Genomic DNA, 24,759 nt, shown 5'->3' on the forward strand with positions numbered 1-24,759 from the left:
CATGTGGCACAGAGCAATTTGGGGTGCGACTGTCTCTATTTTGCTTTCTTTTTAAGGCACAGTACAGATGCAAAACAAGGCACAGAGGACAAAGAGGCTGGATTAGGGACCTTTTTTTAACTTGCTTTACTGCACCACTACCCCCTAGACGAGTCTGCATCAGCTGTATTGTCAGTTGCACTCATATGTGAGTAACAATTATGTACAAGATTTATTCTAAATACGATATGGCCCTAAATGTTGGTAAGGAAACTTATTGTATATTCAGAATAGGGAACATTTGAAGTTAGCCTTCATTTAGCTGTTTGCAGCTCTGTGCATGAACAGTGAAAATGTCATGAAAGCTGGTCACCAGTTGCCAGGTTTTTATTGCTATGAATAATTTCACAGAGGTTTTACTGCTTGTTCTGCATACTGTAAGCATCGTCAATCTTGTTTGACTCAGACACTGATGACACAATGCTCTGTATCTCACCCACAGACAGAGCAGACAGTGCTTTATTCTGGTTCAGTAGCAGAGATTTACCACCCTGTCACTCAGCGTGCAACTAATATAAGATGTGTGTAAGTATGCAGATAAAGACAGAAGCTGTCAATGTGGTCGTCTCCCTGTATCATGTTCATTGATAACAGCGACTCAGCATTTAGAGAACTGTTTTCTGTCGGCATGCTTGCATGGCCTGAGTTGGCTAAAGTGTAAGTTTAATGTTTTATTTTGGTCTGAGTCACATGTCTGCTGTACAGACCTGTGCCTGTGAGAGCAGGTGTGTTTGAGGCCTTCTGTGCCTGTGTTTGCTACAGACTCCGGCTGTGAGCCCAGCAGGAATGAGTGAGAGAGCCGTAAACACCTGAGGATGCAGGAACACACAGACACCCTCAGCAGAGCTTTATATACGCTTCTGAATTAGGACAAGGAAGAGGGGGGTGGTTATGCTCAGCCCAGGCTGTGGCGAGGGTCCAACCCAAACACCGGGGCTGTTAAACCCCCCTGGATGAGTCTCGGCAGAGGGGGGCAGTGGAGCGGACGGAATGCAGGTCTGGGTTTAGAGGTTCAGGGGTACGTCCTGTTGTTAATGAGCTCACCCTGCTGGGCCTCTCAGACTCTTACCTCCCCACCTCCCCTCACGCTGCCCCACCAGACACACCAGCACCTCCACAAACCTGGACCTGGACCAGTGAGGCATAACACACTTCCTGAACAGCGTGCACAACAATCTGTGGCCCCGATCTGATCTCTGGAAGTGAGAGGGAGACGGTAAAAGGAAGTGCCAAGTGTGCCAAGCTGAAATGGATTACAGAGTGATGTCTGAATGTGTGGATAAGAGAGAGATGCCCCTGAGACATGACCCCAGACGATACTCAAAGACAAAGGAGATACGAGCACTCTCCTAAATGATGCATGCCTTACATGCTCTATTAAAGCAGAGTAAACAGCCCTCTGGATCCATCAGACATGCTCTCTTCATGTGAAACACAGCGGCTCTGAGTGCAGATGGAGTGTAACATGTATGACAAAGCAATTCAGTTAAGATCTAACATTTTTGACACCAAAGACAGGAGAGAAAATGTTCTGTACTGCACAATACAAAGTGTTTTGAATGACTGACTAGTAGCTCATTGATGGCAGCACCACATCTAGAAAAAAGTAATAATCAGTTTTTGTGCAGTGAAATAAACACTTGAATACACAATGAATAGGAGTGAATTTTCAGTCGCACGTCATGTGTGATGTTGGTGGCTGTATTTATGATAGTGCTTGTGTCAGCTTTTTATTTTTGTACTACAGTTATCACAATACCAGAATTTAGAATTTCAGAATGATGGTAGACAAAATCCAAACAATATTGATGCCTGTTTTGTCACCACAGCAACAAAAAGGATCTCATGGGCCCCAAAAATAAGTGAATTTAGTTTTGTTTTTCCAATCTGTGTATCAGAACAGTTCACTAAACTGTCAACACATGCCAAAGTCTGACATACTGTTTTTAGAAATAAAAGGCAAAATAAAAGATTTTCCTAAAGATAATTTATAGGGCCACCCTAAAATCAAATATTTCCTCTGAATGATCATTAATGAACCAGAAGAAGAAGGCTTATTTCTTTTGTTTATGTTGTTTGAGTCTTCTGACAATAGTTTATAGCAATTAGAACAGGAGGGAAGTGAGTTTTTTGTGACACTCACCTCTAAGTGTTAAGGTGAGCCTTGAAACAAGACGTACATCAGATATAGAAGATAAGACCGCCTTAGGTAACTGGTCTTAAACCTGGAGTCTGTCATTTTATTTATGTCAGTTAAGTGACGGTTGATGCCTTAGGCATGCTCCTTAGGCTGGCAGCGCTGTACTCCCTGCTCAGAAAATATGACTTTCTCAGGTTGCTATAGTTAATCCTAACAGAGTAACGGCTGATGGCTGCTGTGCATTAATTTGGAAAAGGGTGATGATATTTGGAGCGGTACTACTTGTCAAGCTCGAAGGGTGACCATATATCAGAAGTTAATGGACACCAATAGAATTTCCAGAGCTAATCAGAATCGAGTATTCTCTAAGACCATGGTATAAACACAAGTAACGCATCTCAGCACACCTTCTTATATGTGAACCCAGCCATTCTTTTCACTTAATTTGGCCTCCAAGTCAATGTCAAAACTGTAATAAAACATAGCAAAACGTACTCTGAGGCCACGTGCCAAGACCACAAGATTCATGAAGACCAAATCGTGGAAACATAAAAAGATAACTGTCTCCATTAAAATGACTTTGATTACTTGCATTTCTTAAATTCTTTATTAAACCTAGCAGCTTGAGTTGGCTGATCTGCACTGTCTAAATTTTTTAAAAGAAAGGAAATGGGCTATTTTTATGATGCTGGTATTTAGATTTTATGTTAAAGTTTGTGCTATAATTATTTATTTCATTTTTTACCAGCTTGCCAAAGCATTTTAATTTAATTAAAGTTTCCCTTCAATCAGTGATACTCAGCACCTGGCTCTTGAGCCACATGTGGCTCTTTTATGTCTTAACGTCAAATATTATTCCTACAGAAAACCTTTAAAAAAAAGGGAACTTTTGCAATTTCTGCAATTTTTGCCCCTTTCATGTTTTGCCACATTATATACATTTTTGCAGCTTTCAGTGCATTTTTGCCACTTCTTACCCATTTTTTTGCACTTTTATCTCGTTTTTGCCCCTCTTCACCATTTTTTGCCTCGTTTGTCCTGCTTTTTGCAATTTTTCCCCTTTTTTGCAATTTTTTGACACTTTTCGCCCACTTAAGCTGCTTTTTGTCATTGAATGCCACTTTTTCCACCCATTTTTGCAACTCTTTGCCGCTTTTCACCCATTTTCCCATCTTTTTGCCCATTTTAGTCAATTTTCACTCATTTTTGCTACTTCTTTTTGCTGCTTTTGACCACTTTTGCCCCTTTTCACCTAGTTCATGCCTAATTTTTGCCACTTTATGACCATTTTTTCCAGTTATAACTTATTTTTATTGCCACAATAACCAATTTTTTTCCAGCACTTTTCACCACTTTGACTGTGGCTCATGTAAAGGTATTTTTCAATAATTTGGCTCTTTGGTTGAGTAGGGTTGAGTAACACTGCTCTAAATGTAACAGAAGCAAAATGCACATCTGTAGTTCCCTGTTTTTTTTGTTATAATTACACAAAATTACCTGGTAGTTATCCACAAGCCTGAGAGAAACTCTGAAATCCATGATGCACTATGTTGTTTGTAGCCCCTCCTTCCTTTGTTTTCTTCTTCGTTGGTTGTTTGTATATATTCTTTTCGCCCCCTCCCCTCTCCCCTCTGAAATGACTCCCAGTGGGAGAGGTGGGTGTCCATTGTTTTGTTTAAGTTTCTATCTGTTTCCATCTTTAGGTTAAACGTTATATCTTGTACATGTTTTAGTTCTTATAATGTCTTTAGTTATTTTTCCACTTGTTAACACGTTTATTTGCTTTAAGTTTCTTCTCTCCTTAGTTTTATTGATGTTTGTTTGTTTGCTGCGCACGGTAAGCTAGCTCACGTGCGCAGCGTACACAGTTAGCATGTGTTCACCTTATGTCAAACTTTGTCATGTACTGTATTTCTGTTATGTGTAGGATATGGAGCGGGCTGTGGCTCACAGGAGTTTCTGTTTCTTTGTATTGTTTGCCAGGTACGCATTGTTCGTTTTGTAAATATATATTTTATCCATGACACCCTCTGAAATGACTCCCAGTGGGAGAGGATATGGAGCGGGCTGTGGCTCATAGGAGTTTCTGTTTCTTTGTATTGTTTGCCAGCCAATAAAAGTGGTCGAAGTCAGAGATCCAGTGTCGCAGTCTCTTCCCATCCACCATAAACACAACGCAGAGATATTGCCACCGGTTACATAAATACATTTCTGAATGATCTGGATACATCTTTTTATTTGCCTAAAATGTGAATCTTTAAAAGTTTATTATTCTTTTTTTAAAAGTATCAGAATCGGTAAAATTACATTAGAAAGTCATCAGATCATATCGAATATTAAAAATTTGGTTTGCCCATCCTTAGTGCTGGGGCAGCACGTAACATGTATGGTTAACAATAAACTTCAGGGCTGCTGATGGCCTGGTTAGATTAGTTGTTAGGTTGCACCCCATGAACGCGGCCTTGGTTCAAGTCTGGCCTGTGGCTCTTTAAACATACGTCATTTCTCACTCTCTGATCCCGGTTTACATCTCTGCTGTCCTATATCTCCAATAAAGGCCAAAAAAGCCCAAAAATAAATATAGGAAAAAAAACACAGTGCATTTCTTATCATCTCTTATCCCCTAAAAGGACTGCTGAATATGTGGATCACATATTCAACAGTCTGAAAAAGTATCAAAATATAGAAAATTCTGACAACTTTAGTTTTCACCATTATTCAGGACGGAGCTCGCTTTTTAGACTATTTCATCATAGTTCATACTTGGTGGTTCTACACATGAAACCCTGCATCTAGTAAAGAATGTAGCCCCTGAATTGGGACACAGCTTAAGTGCATCTTTGTCTGTGTATACATCAGACATTTCATCTCCAAAGACAAGTTTGATTATCCTCCTCTTCTCCTCATTTCCTTTACCAGCTAATCAAGTGAGATCATTCCTCTTCAGTCACCAGGACTGGCTCCCTGAGGGCAGAGCATGCTCCTCTGTCAGGTCTGAGCTCTGTAAGCTAACCAACGATGACTCTAATTAGGCCAAATGTTGGTGCAGTTCATCCGAAACCTCCTCTGTGCTCTCGTCTTCAGTCCAGAACTAATCACTACCATCAGATTCGTCCCTGCTGAGCACCAGATCAACCTCATGAGAGAATGGAAATTTATGCAAAGACCGGCCTGGAATAGAGCTCCAGAGTCAGACGTGGGCAGTGACTTTTAAACTCTGCACGTTATACCAGAGTGCAACGTTTAGGGGCCGTGAAACTGAACCAGAGTGAGGACGGGGAAGGGGGGGTGTTTGGGAGGTCTGTGATACAAGAGGCCGTAAATGATGTCAGCACAACTCCACAGACGTTTCTCTGTGATGTGGTGGTCTGTTTGTGGTTATGTGTACATGGGAGTGGAGGAGGTTTGAAGGTCGGCTTGGTATAACCCCCTCCCACTGAGCCACAACACTCGAGCTTCTCTCATGTGGTGGTGTTTGTGTTTATGAACTCATAACAGAGACAAATGAGCAGCATGACTACACGCAGGGTGGACGAAAACCAGGCTGATGCTGTGAGAGAGGAATCGTTTACAGAAAAGCAACTTTTTCTCCTGTTTTAATGTTTTGGTGGGGCAGCATGTGGATATAAGTGAGGGTTGGGTTTTGGATGGTGGTGAGAAGGATACAAAGGATACAAAGGAATAGGCACAACAGATTCTGACTTTTTAAATAAGAAAAGTCTGTAAACCGTTCACTTTTGCTGGCTCCAGTTGTTTTCTGTACTCTACACAAAATCAGATTTTGTATTTCAATGTTTGGTCCCATAAAAACAAGACGTACTACTAGGAAGGTCCCCATTTCTAACTGAGACTATGAGGCTTAGTCTAACTAGTATTCTAGCACCTACAAGCAATCCCAGCTCACTCACTGAAAAAGACAGTCCACTTAAATATGACACCCTTCTCACTTGGCCCTGCTTCACCAATACACCCTGCTGCAGGTGACACCTCCTCCTCACGCATAAGCTTTGCTTGAAAAGCGCATGTAGCATCGACACACCAGCTCACCCCAGACTGGACAAAATCAAGGTGAATAAGTTTGCCGTCTGTGCTCACATGTGGTGCTCCGCCTGAAAAATTGGGGAGTTTACATAATTTTAGTGTAGCTGCAAAGGAGATATGCATTACATCCTGAGTCGTGACATACACTACATGGACAAAAGTATTCAGCCACACATGTTATTTATTGAATTCAGGTGTTTCAATCAGACCTGTAGCCACAGGTGTAGAAAATCAAGCACCCAGCCATGCAGTCTCCATGTGCAAACATTTGTGATACTAAACGGGTCATTCTGAAGAGCTCAGTGACTTCAAGCATGGTTCTGTGATGGATGCCAATAAGACAGTTTGTGAGATTTCATCCCTCCCAATATACTCCACAGTCAACTGTACGTGATATTATTGAATAGTTGAAGCGTTTAGGAACAACAGCAACTCAGCAATGAAGCAGGAGACCACATCAAATCACAGAGTGGGGTCAACTCCTGCTAAGGCACATGGTAGGTAAAAGCTGGCAACACTCTGTTTATTCCATAGCTGAAGAATTCTCAACTTTAAGTGGAATTAATATGAGCACTAAAACTTTGCGATCTATGATTCATGGAATGGGTTTCCATGGCTGAGCAGCTGAATGTGAGCCTCACATCACCAAGTCCAGTGCCAAGCGTCAGATGGAGTGGTGTAAAGCACACTGTGGAGTGTGGACTGTGGAGCAGTGGAGATGTGTTCTGTGGAGTGACGAATCACACTTCTGTGTTTGGCGGTCAGATGGGCAGTCAGGAATGCTACCTACTTGACTGCACTGTGCCAACTGTGAAGTTGGGTGGAGGGATAAAGGTATGGGGCTGTTTTTCAGGGTTGGACCTCAGCTCCTTGTCTCTATTAAAGGCCAATCTTACCTCTAACTTTAACACACAATGGCTGCGCCACAATCTGCCTGCAAATCACACTTTGGAGCAGATAACTCCCTCTCTTATCAGTTGGAGCAGTTCCGCGGCCCATGCTACTGTCTGGCTCTGGCATGTTCCAGAAGGACTGCTCAGCTCCGCTTCGTTGGAGATACACGGCAGGTCTATCTTCAGCATAGGCTGCCGCCAAACCGCGTCAATCCACATAGAACAGATCCAAACAGCCAGAAAGAACTGCAAAGTATCAACTTGTATCCACGATACTGATATTAATCATCACTATATCAACATCACATTACATCTGAAAGCATAAGCAAAGGATCATGGGGGGTCAGAGCTACAATGGTGCTATTGATGAGGAAAAGTTTACTTTTGAGGTAAAAAAGCCAGAGCATTTTACATGAAACCACAGATTCTTTGTAGCAAACATTAACCTTTTAACTTCATAATGTACTCACACATGGTGGAAGCAATAAAATCATGGAATCATGTTGAAATGAATAGCAAATCAACCCCAAAAAGGCAAAACAATCCACTGTTGACATATTATTCCTGCGTGAAATTGCAGTTCTCCCTCTTGTCTTCGCTGATCAGGGCTGTGCTGTATTGCGCAGCGCTGTAGACACACTTCCGGTGTGTGAGGTCGTTAGCCTTCAGCCGGGGCAAAACAGTGGCGTTGCAGAGCATGGCGCAGCAGGTGTATATGAAAATTACAGGTTAATACTTCAGCATACCAAGACGACAATGCTATCTTTCCAACCTTGTGGCAACATTTTTCTATTCAAACGTGAATGTGCCCCAGTGTACAAAGCAAGGACTATAAGGACATGGTTTTATCAGTTTGGTGTGGAAGAACTTGTGTACCCTGCAAAGAGCCCTGACCTCAACCCCATCAGCACCTTTGGAACAGAGATGGTGAGTCAGGCCTTCTCGTCCAGCATCAGTGTCTGAAATCAAAAATGCTCTACAGAATAAATGGGCACAAATTTCCCACAGAATCACTCCAAAATCTTGGGAAATCCTTTCAAGAAGATCGGAGGCTGTTACAGCTGCAAAAAGGGGCCAACTCCATATTAAAGACATATATATATATATGAAAACAGTGTCATTTAGTGACAGTCCATGCTGGTGTTATGGTCAGGTGGCTGAATACTTTTGTCCATTTAGTGTTTATTTCCAGTCTCCTCAGTGGGCTGTAGTTAGATCTTTGGTCACCTCCACTCATCAAAAGTGCATGAAACCAGCAGGACCTCAAACATACCAACCACCTCCATCAATGCAGCCATTGTCTCAGCACCGACGTCAAAACGTCAGACATGCTTCGTTCCCCTCTTAGAGCCCACCAAGAGACAGTAGCACCCTGTTAAACATTACCTACATCATTCCTCTGTGTTCATGAGAGCTGATGATGTATTGAAGGGCAGGGATCAGTCAGGGTTAAGGCCACTTTAATGGGAGAAGAAGAGGAGCTGACACCTCTGGGGTTTAAACAACAGGTTTTTAAATCTTTTCTTTATCTTTCTGTGTGATAAAAGCCGTTTCGCATGGTCTTATCTCAGACAGGAAAAGAGCGTCTGTTCCTCTCTGAGCTGATAGCGTGACCCAACAGGCTGTAAAGCACCCGTCTGTTTGTGGGGCACTCACTTAAACTCCAGGGTGAGGAGGGGGGGAATGCCTCTGCTTTACTGGGGACAGAGAATAGTCCAGGTGCCGTGGCATCTGTATGTATTCCTGTGTGTATTTAAGAGTGTGTGGGTCTATTTTCAACCCCTAAAAGTTCTTCTTTGTGCCGCTGACTTGGCCCACTTTATTCCTCTCTGTCTGCAGGAAAATCAGTTTTCAATGCTGTCCCAGGGGGAAGTCTTTGGAAGTAATAAATAAATCAGTGAGCAGAAGAGGCATTTCCAGTTCACGAGCCAGAAACATAAAAGTTAACTCAGAATCAAGGCTGAGCATGTATGAAACTTTAAAAATGATTCAACCAAAAACATCGCCTGTCTGCATTTCTTGAAGTTTACGGCCATCTATTTTAGATTTAAGAACTGACAAGATTCAGGTCAACAACAACAGTATAAATCCAGTAAACCACATGCTAGTCCAGGAAATCTAACAAATAAATTTAAGAAATAAAAATGTGGCAGCTGTGTCAGTGTTTGCTGCGGCGTATTGTATTGTATTTAAATTTACAGACATTTCTGAGTGAAAACATGAAGGTAGTAACCTGACACGCCAGATGGATTTTTTTTCACACATCCAAACCTCCGATAGACAGCGTTTGGGAAAGGGCAGAGCCTTTGAAAAAAAACCTCGAAGTGATCGGATGAACGTTCTGTCCATCACATCTTTATGGGCCAATCAGAGCAACAAAACACGTGACTCTGTAGCTGCTACAGAGTTGCGTGTGCGCCCCTACAGTGGAATAAAATCCATAGAGAACAGCAGACCGCGAACCATGGCGACTGTAGACATGTCAGTACATGACTTTTGTCGTTTTTGAAAAGAAAACAACAAAATGAAAGAAATGTCATCAAGTTGTGATAAAACTGACGCTATAGCAGCATCCACGCTAATCTCTTCTGCCATAACGGCACCTGCCTCTTACTGCTGCTTGCTTACGTCACGACTCTGCCATGCCCGAAAGTACTGCCCCTTGACGTTGATTGGTCTTGTCACTTTCTAACCGGGCTCAAACTGTTCAGATCGGAGCTTTGGAAGTGAAACACATGGAAACAAGCGTATCCATCTGCTTTGCAAGGTTATGAAGGTGCAGCATGGCTAGAGCAATGAAAATAATTCATTTTTATTTCTAAAGGTCAGACTAAAATGCAATCTTCTGCACATTGCGTTCTGCAGGTGATGTTGGCTTCCCAACCATTTTTTTATTATTTGCATCTTTTCATCCATTCCTGCACAATTTGGACCCATTTTACTTCTTCCTTTTTTTTTTTTTTTACCAACTTTTGCCACTTTACATCATTTTGCCAGATTTAAACCCATTTTAATCACCTTTTCCTACCATTTTTTTTGCCAATTTTAACAAATTTTTGCTGTTCCATCACTTTTTTCTGCCTGTTTTTGCCACTTCTAAACCAATTCCTGCCACTTTCCTTCGATTGTTGCCCCTGTTGACCCATTATTGCCACGATTAACCCCTTATTACCACTTTTTACATCCATTTTGCCCATTTTAATGACATTTACTATTTGTTTTGCCCATTATTCCAGTTTAACCTATTTTTGTCAATTTCTGCCTATTTTATGCCACAGATAACCCATTTTCGCCAGTTTAAACCACTTTCTTCAACTTTAAAATACATTTAAATACACATTTTTTTTGCCCACTTTTGCCCTATTTCTGCCACTTTTTAATCCTCTTTTACCTCTTTTTGTGCCTGTTTTTGCCACTTTAACCCCTTTGTGCTACTTTTAAACTCCAATTTCACCACCTTTTTGACATTTTTAACCCACTTTAATTCTGTTTTTAAGAAAAGGGATTTACATTTTAGGATGCCTATATACTACAGCATAAATTACTAAAAAATATATTTTTTTACCTTGATACAAGTGGTTATTATTTATGTTAAATATAAAATGAGAATATCACAGCTTAACCTCCATGGATTCCCGGTTTGGCTGGATCCAATGCAATATAATGCATTAGTTCTGTAACTCAAATATTCCATTGATTGGAGAGAAAATTTAAACTTCTGTTTCTTTTTATTTACCACTAAAAATGTTGATAAATAAATAAATAAAATCCCTAAATCTCCGACTTCTGTGCACCAGCAAGAAGTAAAGCTACAGCTGAGCCAGGATTCATGTGCAGCTAGCCAATTCAATAAATGAAATGACAGTGAGTAAAAACATTTACTCTGCAGAAACATCCTTATTTTGTTACATTTTTGGACAAAAAGGTCATGAATAAAACCATAAAAAATGTTTAGGAGATGTGTTGCTGCCATCAAATTCAAAATGAGCTAATATTTTATGTTAAATTGTAATGTCTCAGTTTCATGTGTTTTTTGTGAATATGATTTTTGAGGTTTGCAAATCATTGCATTTTGCTTCTTTACATTTTACACAGTGCCCCAACTTTTTGGAACTGTGGTTGTATGAATGGAAAATGGTGTAAATGACATGTACTCATACTTTATCAAAGTTTCTGTCTTTCCATTTAGTTCTACAAAGGCATAGCCACACATAAACCATTGAAATACATTTTTCATTATCCCTCAGCCTAAAGGGTTATAAATGTGTCCTGCTGATGTGGTTTTCATGGAACATTTAAAACAATGTCAGACTTATATTATCATGATTATAAGTAAATGTTTATTCCAATTTAAATACTTAAACCCCTCCAGGATTTATTATTGTGGGATTCTCTTTGTGACTGATTCACATAGCAGCACAGACTTACATAAGAAGAAGAAGAAGAAGAAGAGGAAACTCTCCCTCGTCTGTTTGGTTCTTCTAAGGTTGGCCTGTTGGTATTTTCAGCGCTGTAGTTTGTTAATTAATGACTGTTATGACTGTTCCCGTGAGCGCAGCAGCGTGGGCTGTGCCGCTGGACGCTCCCGTGTCTAATCTGATCTGGGGCCCTCTGCCCGGCTCGCCGTCTTTTCAGCTGCTTTTCATTTAGACTCAGCACTTGTGCTGCTCGGGCCATTTACATAACAGAGGAGAATCAGCTGCTGTGGCCTTCTCTGCACACTGCCTGCCTGCCTGTATGTGATTTATGTGACTTTGTAGATCTCCTCTTATGATTGCGTAAACACTCAGGATGTGCTGACTGCTGATCCGTTTTTGTGAATGGATTGCAGACAGAGAGAGTAACATATTTAACACCTGCTAAAGCAAACAGAGAGAGGAGAGGAATGTGACTGAGAGAAAGGAGGAAGGATTACAGTGACCGTTTTTTCAACTCTGCAAAGAGGAACAACTTCATTACAAATCCGCGTGCATGAGCTCCTAATGTAATGTGATTTTTTCATCAGTGAACCTTTAAACACCGTGAAATACCTCAGCAGATGAAAAAACATGTCTTCCAAAATCATATACCTATGTTCCATTTTATAATGCTTGGTTAACAGTGACTTCATTTTAGAACTAAAAAGTGTGTCAAGCTATCACCAGGTTCTGATGTTGAAATCATTTATTTGTGCAACTTTTAAACTTCTGACACTAGTTTTTACCAGCTTTCATCAATTTTGCACAATTTCCACCCATGTTTGCCTCATTTTACTATTTTTTTAATCACATATTAACCCCTTTTCTTCCCTCTTCTCCATCCATTTTGACACTTAAAACACATTTATGCTTCTTTTAAAATATTTAACTACCTCTTCTATCCTTTTTTGCCCCTGTTAAATTAATTTCACCATGTTTTCTGCCCATTTTTGAGACATTCCAGCTATTGTTGCCTTTGTGACCCATTTTTACACTGTCAACCCCTTTTCACCATTCTCTTTACCCATTTTTTTTCTCATTTGAAACAAATTTTACTATTTGTTATGTCCATTTTTACCACTTTGAACCCATTTTTACCATCTGTAACCACTTTCATCATTTTTCTGCCTGCTTTTGCCACTTTAAACCCATATTTGTGACCTTCTGTCTATTTATTGCCTTTTTTTAACCCACTGTTTCCACTTTAAACCATTTATGTCACTTTTAACCCATTTCTGCTGTTTAAAATCCCATTTCACCACCCTTTTTCTTCACTTTTGCCACTTTTAACCTATTTTGATTGTGTTTTAAGAGAAAAAAATACATTCTGAAGAAGGCTATTTACTACGGCATGGAAAAATAAAACAATTATTTGTTGCTTTGATAAGAGTAGTTATTATTCAAGCCAAAAAAATTAGATATGGTTATCATAGCTTAACTTTTCAATCATAAAATGCATGTTTTTTTTCTGCCATAGCTGGGAGATCAAAAATTGTGGTTTTAATGGGGCATTTTTGGTCAGGAACATGCTGAGTGTATACAAAAAGTATACAGAGTTTATCACTTACTTATTAATTACGTTACAAGTTCTGGTATTAAAATTTCAAAATTCTATTAAAAAACAACATACCCTCCAAAATGTATGTTGTTAGGATTAATACAGTCCAAATAATAACAAAAAAGACTGAAAAAGTCTAAAGTGACTTCAACACTCTCTACAAGTTCCACAGACTTCTTCGAGAAAAATCTCTGGAATGTTCCAGGTTCCCACATCACTGAATTTTTCTAGACATTTTCAGGTCTTCATGTGTGAAAGTGGCGTCTCTGTGTGGTCTGAGGAGTGGGAGTGGAGGTCACCTGCTCTTGTTCAGCTCCTCTCCCCTCTGACCTCGGGCTCCTCTCACAGCTACTAAAACTCGCTGCCATTAAAGCAGCTAATCACTCCAAACAGCTGCATCCCTGACTGTACAAATCCTCCACACCTCACTCTCCCACCCACACCCTGGCAGTCAGACAGACACATAAGCCAGCATCTACACTCCCACTCCTCTTTTTTTTTTTTTTTTGCTAATGGCAGGCTGCAGCCGTCGGATGTTTGAAGCGGTGGCTGTAGCGTGGAGGCCTGTGATAAGCCGCGTCGAGCTGTGAAAACACAGATTACGTTTCTGCGGCTTATTACAGACAGTGGCTCTGCCTCGCAGCCATACCGTAATTGGGACCCGAAAAACCACAGCCTCCGCTTTGGCTGTGAGATACGGCTTGATGGGGACCCCCGCGGCGGAGCTTTGACAGCCGTGCTAATTCCAGTCTACATTCCCCCCATATGTTTTGCTATTTCCACCCCCCTTACTCCATATTTCTTTCAAGTGTCGTCCAGGGATAAGACATCAGCGGCTGTCTCTTAGTGTCATCTTCACACTTTTAAGGCTCATCAAAATAAGCAGATAGAAAAAAAACAATAATATGGATGAGTTTTACTCATTTAGCTAACGCTGCACTGGATACAACCTTTCAGAGCCAGGTCTAATGTAATAATGCTGCTTTTATGGGTTATATTTGATTTACTTCTTTCACCAAATTGCCTCTTAATGAGCTATAATTTGTATATTTGTGTTTGATGCAGCATAACTCATGATATCCCATCTGAAAACAAGCATTCACTTACTCTGGATGCCAAGAGGCAAACAGGCATACATTAAATCTCTGTTCCTGGCAGCCTATGAAAGTGCCTCCATCTGCAAATACTTTGCCTCCTTTCCTTTTTTTCTCATTCTCAATCAGAGATAAAGACCATTGTGTTCCCAATCCTGAAGTAAGACAATATCTCCCCAAACCTCAGAGAAAACAATTAGGACTCGGTAATTACAGCATCAGCCTGGAATCCCAGCCAAGTCCTGAGGTCGGGGTTAGAAATAAGAAAAAGAGAGTGGATGTGAAAGGTGGCTGTCTGATTTGGTGTTCTTTTACTCAGCTTGGAGGAACTTAATAGAGCATGTTTGTTTATCAGCCTTAGTGTGATGTAATGTTTTACTTTAGGAGCCCTGAGTTTGAATGTGATATGTCGACTTAAAGATCACCAGCCGCGATTTTAATGTTTATTTTTAGTTTAAAAAAATAACAGGATGAAATCAGTCCAAGAACGTTCAAAAATGTTCTCTGCTGAACCACCTTTTACCCAGATATGTTTAGAAAATCAGCATGTCAGAGACGATGCTGTGTTCCATGTTATTATGCAAATATGATTCCAATTAAACAAACATTTGATTTTTAGATTTTCAATTAACCCCTTAAAGCCTGTTGTATCATTTTTAATACAAACTTTTATGATACCTCTATCTAATCAATATGATCAATAAATTACTAAAAAAAAAAGAAATTTCTGAATACAATTTGATAAATGATAAAAAAAAATGTCCTCAAGTGGATTATCAGTAACTAGAAACACCTAACATATCAAATGGGATACAAAAATATATATGTTAAATTTTATGGAAATTTGGATTCTTTTAAATTTTAGTAGACAGTTAAATAAACATTTCAGTTCCAAAAAATGGTTGGGAATGAGATCCTGCCCCAAGTGGAGGAGTTCAAGTATCTCGGGGTCTTGTTCACGAGTGAGGGAAGAATGGAACGGGAGATCGACAGGCGAATCGGTGCGGTGTCAGCAGTGATGCGGTCCTTGCATCGGTCTGTCATGGTGAAGAGAGAGCTGAGTCGAAAGGCAAAGCTCTCGATTTACAGGTCGATCTACGTTCCTACCCTCACCTATGGTCATGAGCGGTGGGTAGTGACCGAAAGAACGAGATCGCGGATACAGGCAGTTGAAATGAGTTTCCTCTGCAGGGTGTCTGGGCTCTCCCTTAGAGATAGGGTGAGAAGCTCGGCCATCCGGGAGAGACTCAGAGTCGAGCCGCTGCTCCTCCACGTTGAGAGGAGCCAGATGAGGTGGCTCGGGCATCTGGTCCGGATGCCTCCTGGACGCCTCCCTGGTGAGGTGTTCCGGGCAAGTCCCACTGGGAGGAGGCCCCGGGAAGACCCAGGACACGCTAGAGAGACTATGTCACTCGGCTGGCCTGGGAACACCTTGGGATCCCCTGGGAAGAGCTGGACGAAGTGGCCGGAGAGAGGGAAGTCTGGGCTTCCCTGCTTAGGCTGCTGCCCCTGCGACCTGATCTCAGATAAGTGAAAGAAGATGGATGGATGGATGGAGTTCCAAAAACTGAGAATTTTCTGGCTATAATTTGTGTTATCAGGTTTTAAAGGGTTAAAGTTTTTTAGCTGTGATGCTTCTCCTCTCAGTTTCCATCACTGGCATCAGTCTCAGACATGTTTGGTTATTATTTCACCAGGTGAACCTAATTAAAGGAAAAACACTTAATGAGGTTGTTCCACATTACTACACAAGTCCCAGGTTTCATCCAATATGGGGAAAAAGAAAGATCTTTAAAGCTGCTGGTGCCTCTGAATTCCCAATTCCCTATCGATCCAGATCCTCTACAGGCTTGCTGATGTGCGTAAAGCTGTATTTCAGCCACCCTTGACCAACACCCACAATTGCAGTGGGCTTAGAAATGAAGACAAATTTTCAAACAGTTTTATTCACTGAATGCCGTGCTACACTGGAGGGTCCAGATAGATGGAGTTCTGGATGGTTGGTGGATGGCGACCATGTCCCAACAAGGCTGCAACGTCAGCAAGGAGGTGGTGGAGCAATGTTGTGGACTGAATTCATAGGAAGTGAGTTGGTAGGCCCCTTTCAGGTGTCAAAATGACATCAGCAAAATATGTGGAGTTCGTAACTGCCCATTTCCTTCCATGGCATAAAAAGAAGAACCGTGCCTTCTCAAGTAAAATCATTTTCATGCAAGACAATGCACCATCCCATGCTGCAAAAAATCTCACTAAGGCCTTGACTGCTATGGGCATAAAGGGAGAAAAACCATGGGGTTGCCACCATCATCCTCAACCTCAACCCTACTGAGAACCTGTGGAGCATCCTTAAAAGGAAGCTCTATGAGGCAATTCTGGCATCCTCAAAAGAAACACTGGCAGAAAGTATAAATGGACTTACAAGTTCAGTGAGTTGAAGGTGATATCAAAGAAGGGCTTCTATGTTAATATGGAACCTGATCTGTAAAGATGTTTTTGATTGAAATAGCTTTAAATTGAGAAAAATTACCTACTAATGCAAAAAATTAAAACAGATTTCTGTTTTCAATTCTTCAGAAACTATTGAGTGTTTTGAAAATCAGATTGCATAATAATTTGGAACGCTGCATTTCAAGTTATTTCTCAAAAAATGCCATTGTCCTCATTGGTTATTTTATCAAATAAAATCCAGATGACAATATAATTGTTGAGGAATGAAAAATCCTATTGACTGCCAATTATAGAGACTTTTTAGGAAGAAATAAACACTGTCATCACTCTTAAAGCCTCTTCACACCAGTGTTCATTTTGACAGCTATTTTTAATTTTAGTCTTAGTTTTAGTCTTTAAATGAAATGCATTTTAGTTTTAGTCACATTTTAGTAATTTCTCTCCTTTTTAGTTTTAGTTTTAGTCTAGTTTTAGTTGACGAAAACTCAAAACATTTTAGTCTATTTTCAGTCCATTAAAAGTCCTCACATTTTAGTCTTAACTTTTAGTCCAAGCATTTATTTTCTTGCCTTAATCTGGCACCAAATCATTGTAGTGTGTTCTCTGCGCCCTGCCAGGCAGAATGGCTACAGCTTCATTGTTTTTAGACAGATTTATCCACAAAAGAGAATTATTATGGATTTTAAATGTCTGACGAAGAGTACATTACATTAAAGTCTAGTTTTAGTAATCTGGACAAAAACTAAACTTACTTTTAGTCAGTTTTAGTCATCACAGATCTATTTTTGTTAATCTTAGTCTACTTTTGTCATGTCATGAGAAAAAATGCTTTTAAGTCATAGTTTTAGTCGTCAAAATTAACACTGCTTCACACACACGCAATGGTGCTGCCGGTGGAAACAGACACATAATCTTACAGATTTTTTTTAGAAATATTCGTTTATCACACAGCACCGTCTTCATGACCGTGAGTACAAAAATGCCATTGCTGGTTTTTAATACCCCAGGATATGGTATTATCATATTACTGCCCATTTGCTGGGCAGGGAATATTGCTGTAATACTTTGTGAGTTGTTAGAAACTGAAAACATCTATATGATGTTAGCTCACCAGGGCACTGAGACAGATAACTATAACAGAACAGTTGGGCGGAGGATGGACAGAGACAGCAACCTCTGGTGGATGTTTTTACATCCACCCCAACTAAACAGATGCAGAATAGCTGCTGCTAACCAAAGTCAAATAGGGGTCTAAATAAACAAAGAAGACAGTGACAATTGTGTGCAGTGATGCAAGATCAAGTGTCACATGTAAAGTAATCATGAAAGAGCCTTAAGTCTGCTAATGCTCCTCTCTGAGTTTTCTTTCTCTGATGGGGTTATGTAGAAGTATAACTTGAGCTAGTCTCCTCATTGCTTAGTGCATCGATCTCAACAACAAATTACTTTCACCAAAAAGGAAAAAAAAAACAAAAACAGACATACATGGAAACCAAGACTGCACAAGGAGAGCCATGAACCATGAACAACAGCAAAGACACTAAGGAGACTCTTTTGTCCCCATACTATTACAAAAGTCCTCTCGTGCAATTCAAACCCAGACTGACAGACTACATACCAGCTTCTTTCCACGAGCTGCAGCCTCCATCCCCACCTCCCCTTCTCCTATAAAACATCCTTACACACTATCACACCTCTAACAGCTGCTAAGGATAATTCTTAATCACTCAGCCCTTTTACACTTTACATTTGTTGCAATATGTTGCCTGCAGAAGCCATTATTCATTCATCTTCTATTAGAAATTGTTCTTTTTGTTTTTATTTTGTCTTTTATCTACAGTTTTTACTTCAGATTACTTAAATCACTGTTCTTCTGATACTCCGTTTGAACTTCGGCACATCATCTTGATAATGTCTACAGGTCTAATTGCACTGATCACTGTTGTGTGATTCTTTGGGCTGAATCAGTATTTGCATTAATCAGCAGTTGAGCAGGTGTACCTAATGAAGTGGTGAATGTACGTGACAGCACTCTCAGCTTAAAGTGCACTCTCTCTCCTTTCTTGCACCTTAAAGCTTTCCCAGAGTCCTGCTGTTGTGGACATTGTTTGAATCTGCTGTAATGCAGACGGGCCTTTGGGGCTTTGTAGGGTCCCGCTGTGAGAACTATGGACTTAGAAGCATGGGGGTGTGAGTAAATGAGCGGATCATACACATTTTCCACAGTCTGTGAAAAGCAGACAAGCAGAGGGAGAGGTATGATGGGAGCAGAGGTATATAAGCAGCAAAAGAGGTCTTTAAAGACGTATGTATCCGGTGATGAGATTTATGAGATCAGAGCAATGTGTTTAATGTCTAGACGGTAGATTTCTTCAAATATCTATTATATAAAGGTGATGCTCCATTACTTTATCTTTTAATTCGGTGTATCTGAAGGTCAAACAAGTTCTCAAAGTCGTCTGGAAATCCCACAAAGAAAGGTGGAGATTTGCAGACGGAGCCACACACAGGTATTTAGAGCCCGGATTTGAAACGTGCACCCTCTGAGCTTTAACTCCTCTTGGCAACACTATGGCAACACAATCCAGACTCCAGCTTGGCCCGGGGTGTGAGCTTTGATTTCTCCTTAAGCGGGCAGACAGCAGCGGGGTGTCAGGTTCTGCGCTGGAGAGAGGTTCTGCTCACACGGTGAGAGCAGAACAAAGCGCCGGTGGCCCTGGATAGCATCCACGGTGCCGGGGGAGTAAAGGCCCTGTGAATGGGAGCTGTCACTTCCACTCAGCGCTGCCTGTGATCTGAGCCACCCGGAACGACGCTCAGATAAGTGGTTAATCCCAGCATCCCTGCTGGCTCGACAGCCCCCTACTGCCATGACAACCGCGGGGGAATCTCCTACAGCAACAACTTAATTGGATAATTTCCTCCCTGTTTGACTGTGTGTTCTCCAGCTTTTGTTAAGTAAAGTCTACGCAGTCTGAATGTCAGTTTGTTTTTTGACTTTGAGCGAGAGAAAAGGTCTAAAAAAAGAAGCACATTCAGGCTGTTTTGATGTATGTTATGTGTGAGCAGGCAAGCTGAACAATAAAATGTTGAAGCTACACTTGTTGGACTACTGTCCTTGGTGCATTTCCCCCTAGCGGCCCGGATTGGCACCGTAATCCTTGATCTTACTTGCATTTCCACAGCTAACTGTACCTTTTCTTGGTAGGAGAGGTTCTGTGTGAGCATGATGCAGCCATACTTTGTGAGACAAGCTGGAATGGCGCTGTTCAGTTCCCTCTGCACCTCCTCTTTGCTAGTGATCCACTGGAAGGTCTGCACCTCCTTCTATGGAGCAGTGCCACGCGCTGATATTATTCATAAAACACAAAATCAGCCTTATTAGCCTCTCAAAGTCCAACTTTACCACTGCCACATGGGAAGTGACCAAAAAATGGACTGCAGTGGCTACAGCTCCACCCTTCGGGGTTATAGGTATGCTTAGTACTCCAACAGGAAGGGGCCAAAAATACAAGGAAGGTACAGCTCAGGTATGTTGATACTGTTCCCAAATTTGGACAATGGAAATGCAAATAATGGCCTACCCAATTGTACTAAACCATATGGACAAATGTATTTGGCCACACCTGTTAATTACTGATTTCAGGTGTTTCAATCAGACCTGTAGCCACAGGTGTAGAAAATCAAGCACATAGCCATGCAGTCTCCATTTGCAAACATTTGTGATACTAAACGGGTCGTTCTAAAGAGCTCAGTGACTTCAATCCAGTTTCTTTCAACTCAGAATCATTTCCAAGATTAGGACATTCATTTCACATAATGACTTAAAAAAGCCATCCATGCCTTGATATCCTCCAGACTTGACTACGGCAATTCACTTTATTTCGGCATCAATCAGTCTTCTATTCACTGCTTACACCAAATTGCTGCTGCACGACTCCTCTGTAGACGTAAAAAACAAGAACACATCACACCCATATTAGCATCTCTACATTGGTTACCAGTTCAGTATAGAATCCCATACAAAATTCTCCTGTTTGTGTTTAAAGCCCTCCATGACCTCACTCCGAGCTACATCAAAGAACTCTGAACACCCTGCAGAACAGCTAGACCCCTCAGATCATCAGATCAAGGACTTTTGACCATCCCACGATCACACTGTAAACTTGCCGACAGGGCTTTTTCAGTAGCCGCTCCAACACTCTGGAACAACCTACCATCACAAATACGATCAGCTGATTTTGTGGACTGCTTCAAAAAACACTTAAAGATTCACTTTTATTCTCTTGCTTTTTCTGATAGTTTATTACCCCTGGCTCTGTGTCCTTGTTTCCTCCTTGTTTTATGTTCGACCCATTTTGTGTGTGTGTGTCCATGTGCGTGTGTTTTTCTGTCTGAGATCGCCATTGTCCCCCTGACCTATCACACTGTAAATTGGAGTACACATGGTATGCCCATGTGCAGTTCCACACTTATGGTTATGTCACTATTATGTTGTCTATGTTGTCTTAAACGCACTTGCAATGTTATGATGTTTTACTTGGTGTTTTTAAATATACTCTGTTCAAATTTTCCTGTACAGCACTTTGGCACAAACTCTGTTTGTTTTGAAAGTGTTCTATAAACAAAGTTGACCTTGACCTTCAAGAGTGGTACTGTGATGGATGCCACCTTCGCAACAGGATAGTTTGTAGGGGTGGGAATCGCTAGTGGCCCCATGATATGATATTATCTCGATATTTGGGTCACAATTCCGTATTGTGATTTTAAACATTTTGCAATACAGTGAGTATTGTGATACCATATATTGCAGTGTATTGCCATCTACACCACTTTTTCAACTGTTTAGCTGATTTAGCATTAGCCTTGCCCTCACGTTTGTTGTATTTGTGCAGTATTTTATTTTCATGTAGTACTTCTTGCAAACCTCATGTGTCATGTCCATCTCATTCATGCCCTGCTTGCATTCCTAATGTCCTTCTCCTGGTGCTGCCATGTTTGTTGTACTAACTTTCTCCTGCTCTATGACCGTCACCTCTGCTGACCTCACTGGACAAACAATTGAGTTTTTTTTTCCATTATCATAGACTTCAGTTCATATCAAGATGATACAAAATATCACCAGACAAAATATTGCAATGCTATGCTGTATCGATTTTTTCTCCCACCTCTAATAGTTTGTGAGATTTCATCCCTTCTGGATATGTCACAGTCAACTGTAAGTGATGCTATTAGAAAGTGGAAGAATTTAGGAACAACAGCAACTCAGCCATGAAGCGGAAGGCCCTGTAATGCTGCTGCATGCGAGCCTCACATCACCGAGTCCAATGCCAAGCATCAGATGAGTGGTGTAAAGCACACAGACACTGAACTGTGGAGCAGTGGAAAAGCATCCTGTGGAGTGACGAATCACACTTCCCTGTTTGGCAGTCAGATGGATGAGAAAGTCCATTTCATTGTGGTCATGTGGTGATTTAGGATCTTCTTTAGCCGCATAATGTGCTGAAACATTTGCACAGTGTTACAATTCAGTGCAAGTCTGGCTTGTGGCCCTTTTCCTGCATGTCATTCCCCCTCTCTCTTACTGATTTTCTACACTATCAATTGCCCTTTTGTCTACAAATAAAAAACTTACTTACTTAGTACATACAACCAATATTTACAACCAATTCAGGCTGATATTATCAGTTTTAAATATCAGCAGAAATATTCAAATCTGCAGATACTGAAGATCCTTAAAGTATTTCCTTCTATGTCTAAAGTCCACTTTAAGTTGGACAGTTAACTGTCTTTTTAATCTAATGTAAACATACTGACTGCAGCAGACTTTAAGGAGGGCTTAAATTTTCTCTTCATTCACCTTGAAGTGGGAAAACTGAGGAGAAAAACAGCTTCTGCTTTCCGCACTATAAAAAAATGAGCACTTAAAGCTCTGTAAACATTTATTGTCCTTTGTGTCACGAGGACCGCCGATTTACGTTACACCCAGTCAGGTCCTGGGTCCCTGCACAAACAGACACTCCACCCTGCTCCCCAGACTGCAGAGACACGGGGGCCAGTGCCAGGGGAAGTCATTATACACTGTGTGAGAGTGTGTGTGGGCAGCTACTGTAGATGAAAAATGAAAAAAAACAGCAAGGCGAGCATGCCACTTTAAGAGGATGTGGACTCGGCTGCAGCTGGACCATAAAAGTCTAAACCACACCAAAGAATCAGGCTGTATGTAGCACCACGACTCTTCTAAATGAGCTCATTAAAAGTGATTAATACAGCAAAGGGATGTGACTCACTATGAGCGGTCTGAGGGATCTGATTTCCTCACAGAAGCAGACTTATGTAAGTCTAATGGAGATCACTTCTGTCTTTAAGTATCACTCACACGTGTTGGAAGGAACACACGCAGGCTACAACACGGTGCAGATGTGATTCATCAGCACACTATAAGGAAGAAGGAATAAACACGTTGACATTTAATTAAACCCCACTCTCTACAGTTTCTAACCCCTAAAGACTTCTTTAGACATGCAAAATTATCTTGAAAATGTCCAAACTTTGTGGAGTGAGCTGCAGATGTGGTTGCAATCAAGCTGATTTTTCACCCCCAACCTTATTCAGACCCTTTCTTCCTGCAAGCAATCTTAGTTAAATGATCAAACAAGTTTTATGTGAGCCAATATGTGAGCACACCAGAGAATAGGCAAGATATTTCAGTGGATAGAGATAACAACATTTAGCTTCAACCACTGCATGACCAGTTCGATCTTTGTACATGAAATGCAGCTGCTTCACACTTTACAGACTCTACAAAAGTTTGGCACACCCTAAAACAGTTTTTAAGTCTTAATAAACGTTGATATCCCCACACATAATCAAGGTAATGACAGACTAAACAGTCCTACACTCTCCAAACATCCTTAAAAGCGACTTTAGACAAGCTTAATGTGGCTAACTGTTAGCTACCTGCTACATCCACTGTTGTAGACATTTCTGTCCAACTCTTCTTCTTTGATAGTGGGATATTTTACAGCACCCTTTTCAAAAACACACATGCTGTTGCCACAAATCAAGAAGTCGGTTCTCTCTTTCTAACTTTATGCTTCTTGTTTCACAATTACACTGTAGGAGAGCAGGTGTTGTGGTTTAACCAGTGGACCAGGGTTGCCAGATCTGCGTTTTTCATTGGGATATTTGTTACGTACTGCCTGTATATATGCCAGGCTCACAGCTGTGACATCAGGCTTAACTTGATAGTGTAGCTCCTTTTGTTTGGTTAACGAGCCAATACAAGTCTGCATTCAGCGTACCAGTCTGACGTGAGGCAGACAGACAGATAGACAGCAATGTCAGGAGAGAAAGATGAGGAGGAGACCGTTACAGTTAGGAGTTGAGAGAACAGAAGGATTTCTTCATTTACATAAACAGCCAGGATCCAGTGTGATCCTACATGTTGATGTACTCAAAAAAAAACTTGCAACAACAGAGCAGCCTGCCATTGGTTGTTCAGGCCCGTTGCAAAGCTTTATGGGATACAAAATGCCTAGCATGAGTTGCTAGTAGCAGAAAAGATTGAAAATGGATAAAAAGACGTTGAACGCAAATTAACTGATGTTGATTTCACCCAAATTACTCCGTAAAGTCACCTATGCTGAAGGCTCACTTGAAAAGCTTCCATTAGAGCTATGGAGGCATGGATAGCATCATTCAAACGACACAATGGCTTTAAGAGGGAGAAAAGAATAAATGTTAAGATGTATGGTTTTAAAGTTTTTTAACTTTGAAGTAACTTGTGTATCTGTTTGTCATATATGTTAATGCTAAGATTGTTTTGGTGCTTTTTGCCTTTATTGGGATAGGACAGCTGAAGAGCAACAGTAAATATGGAGAATTGAACCAAGGGCCAGTGTATTGAAGACTACAGCCTCTGTATATGGGTGCCTGCTCAACCAACTGAGCTAACCCAACGTCCAACTGGTGATTTTCCAGCTTAAAGTATAAGTGTTTGTTGTCACAACATATGTTAAAAAAATTAAACATTTTCTGTTATGTATAAAATAAACTGAGCAGATATGTACTTAATGAAGAACTAAAT

The 24,759-nt window shown here is 40.9% G+C and overlaps 1 protein-coding gene across 5 annotated transcripts in view; it reads right to left on the bottom strand.

Annotated features, from left to right (window-relative positions):
* The window catches only part of emid1 (EMI domain containing 1), a 145,659-nt gene that overhangs the window by 98,026 nt on the left and 22,874 nt on the right, over positions 1–24,759 (bottom strand). The window lies entirely within an intron of this gene.

Source organism: Cheilinus undulatus, linkage group 5 (genome assembly GCF_018320785.1).
Source record: "Cheilinus undulatus linkage group 5, ASM1832078v1, whole genome shotgun sequence".
Taxonomy (NCBI): domain Eukaryota; kingdom Metazoa; phylum Chordata; class Actinopteri; order Labriformes; family Labridae; genus Cheilinus; species Cheilinus undulatus.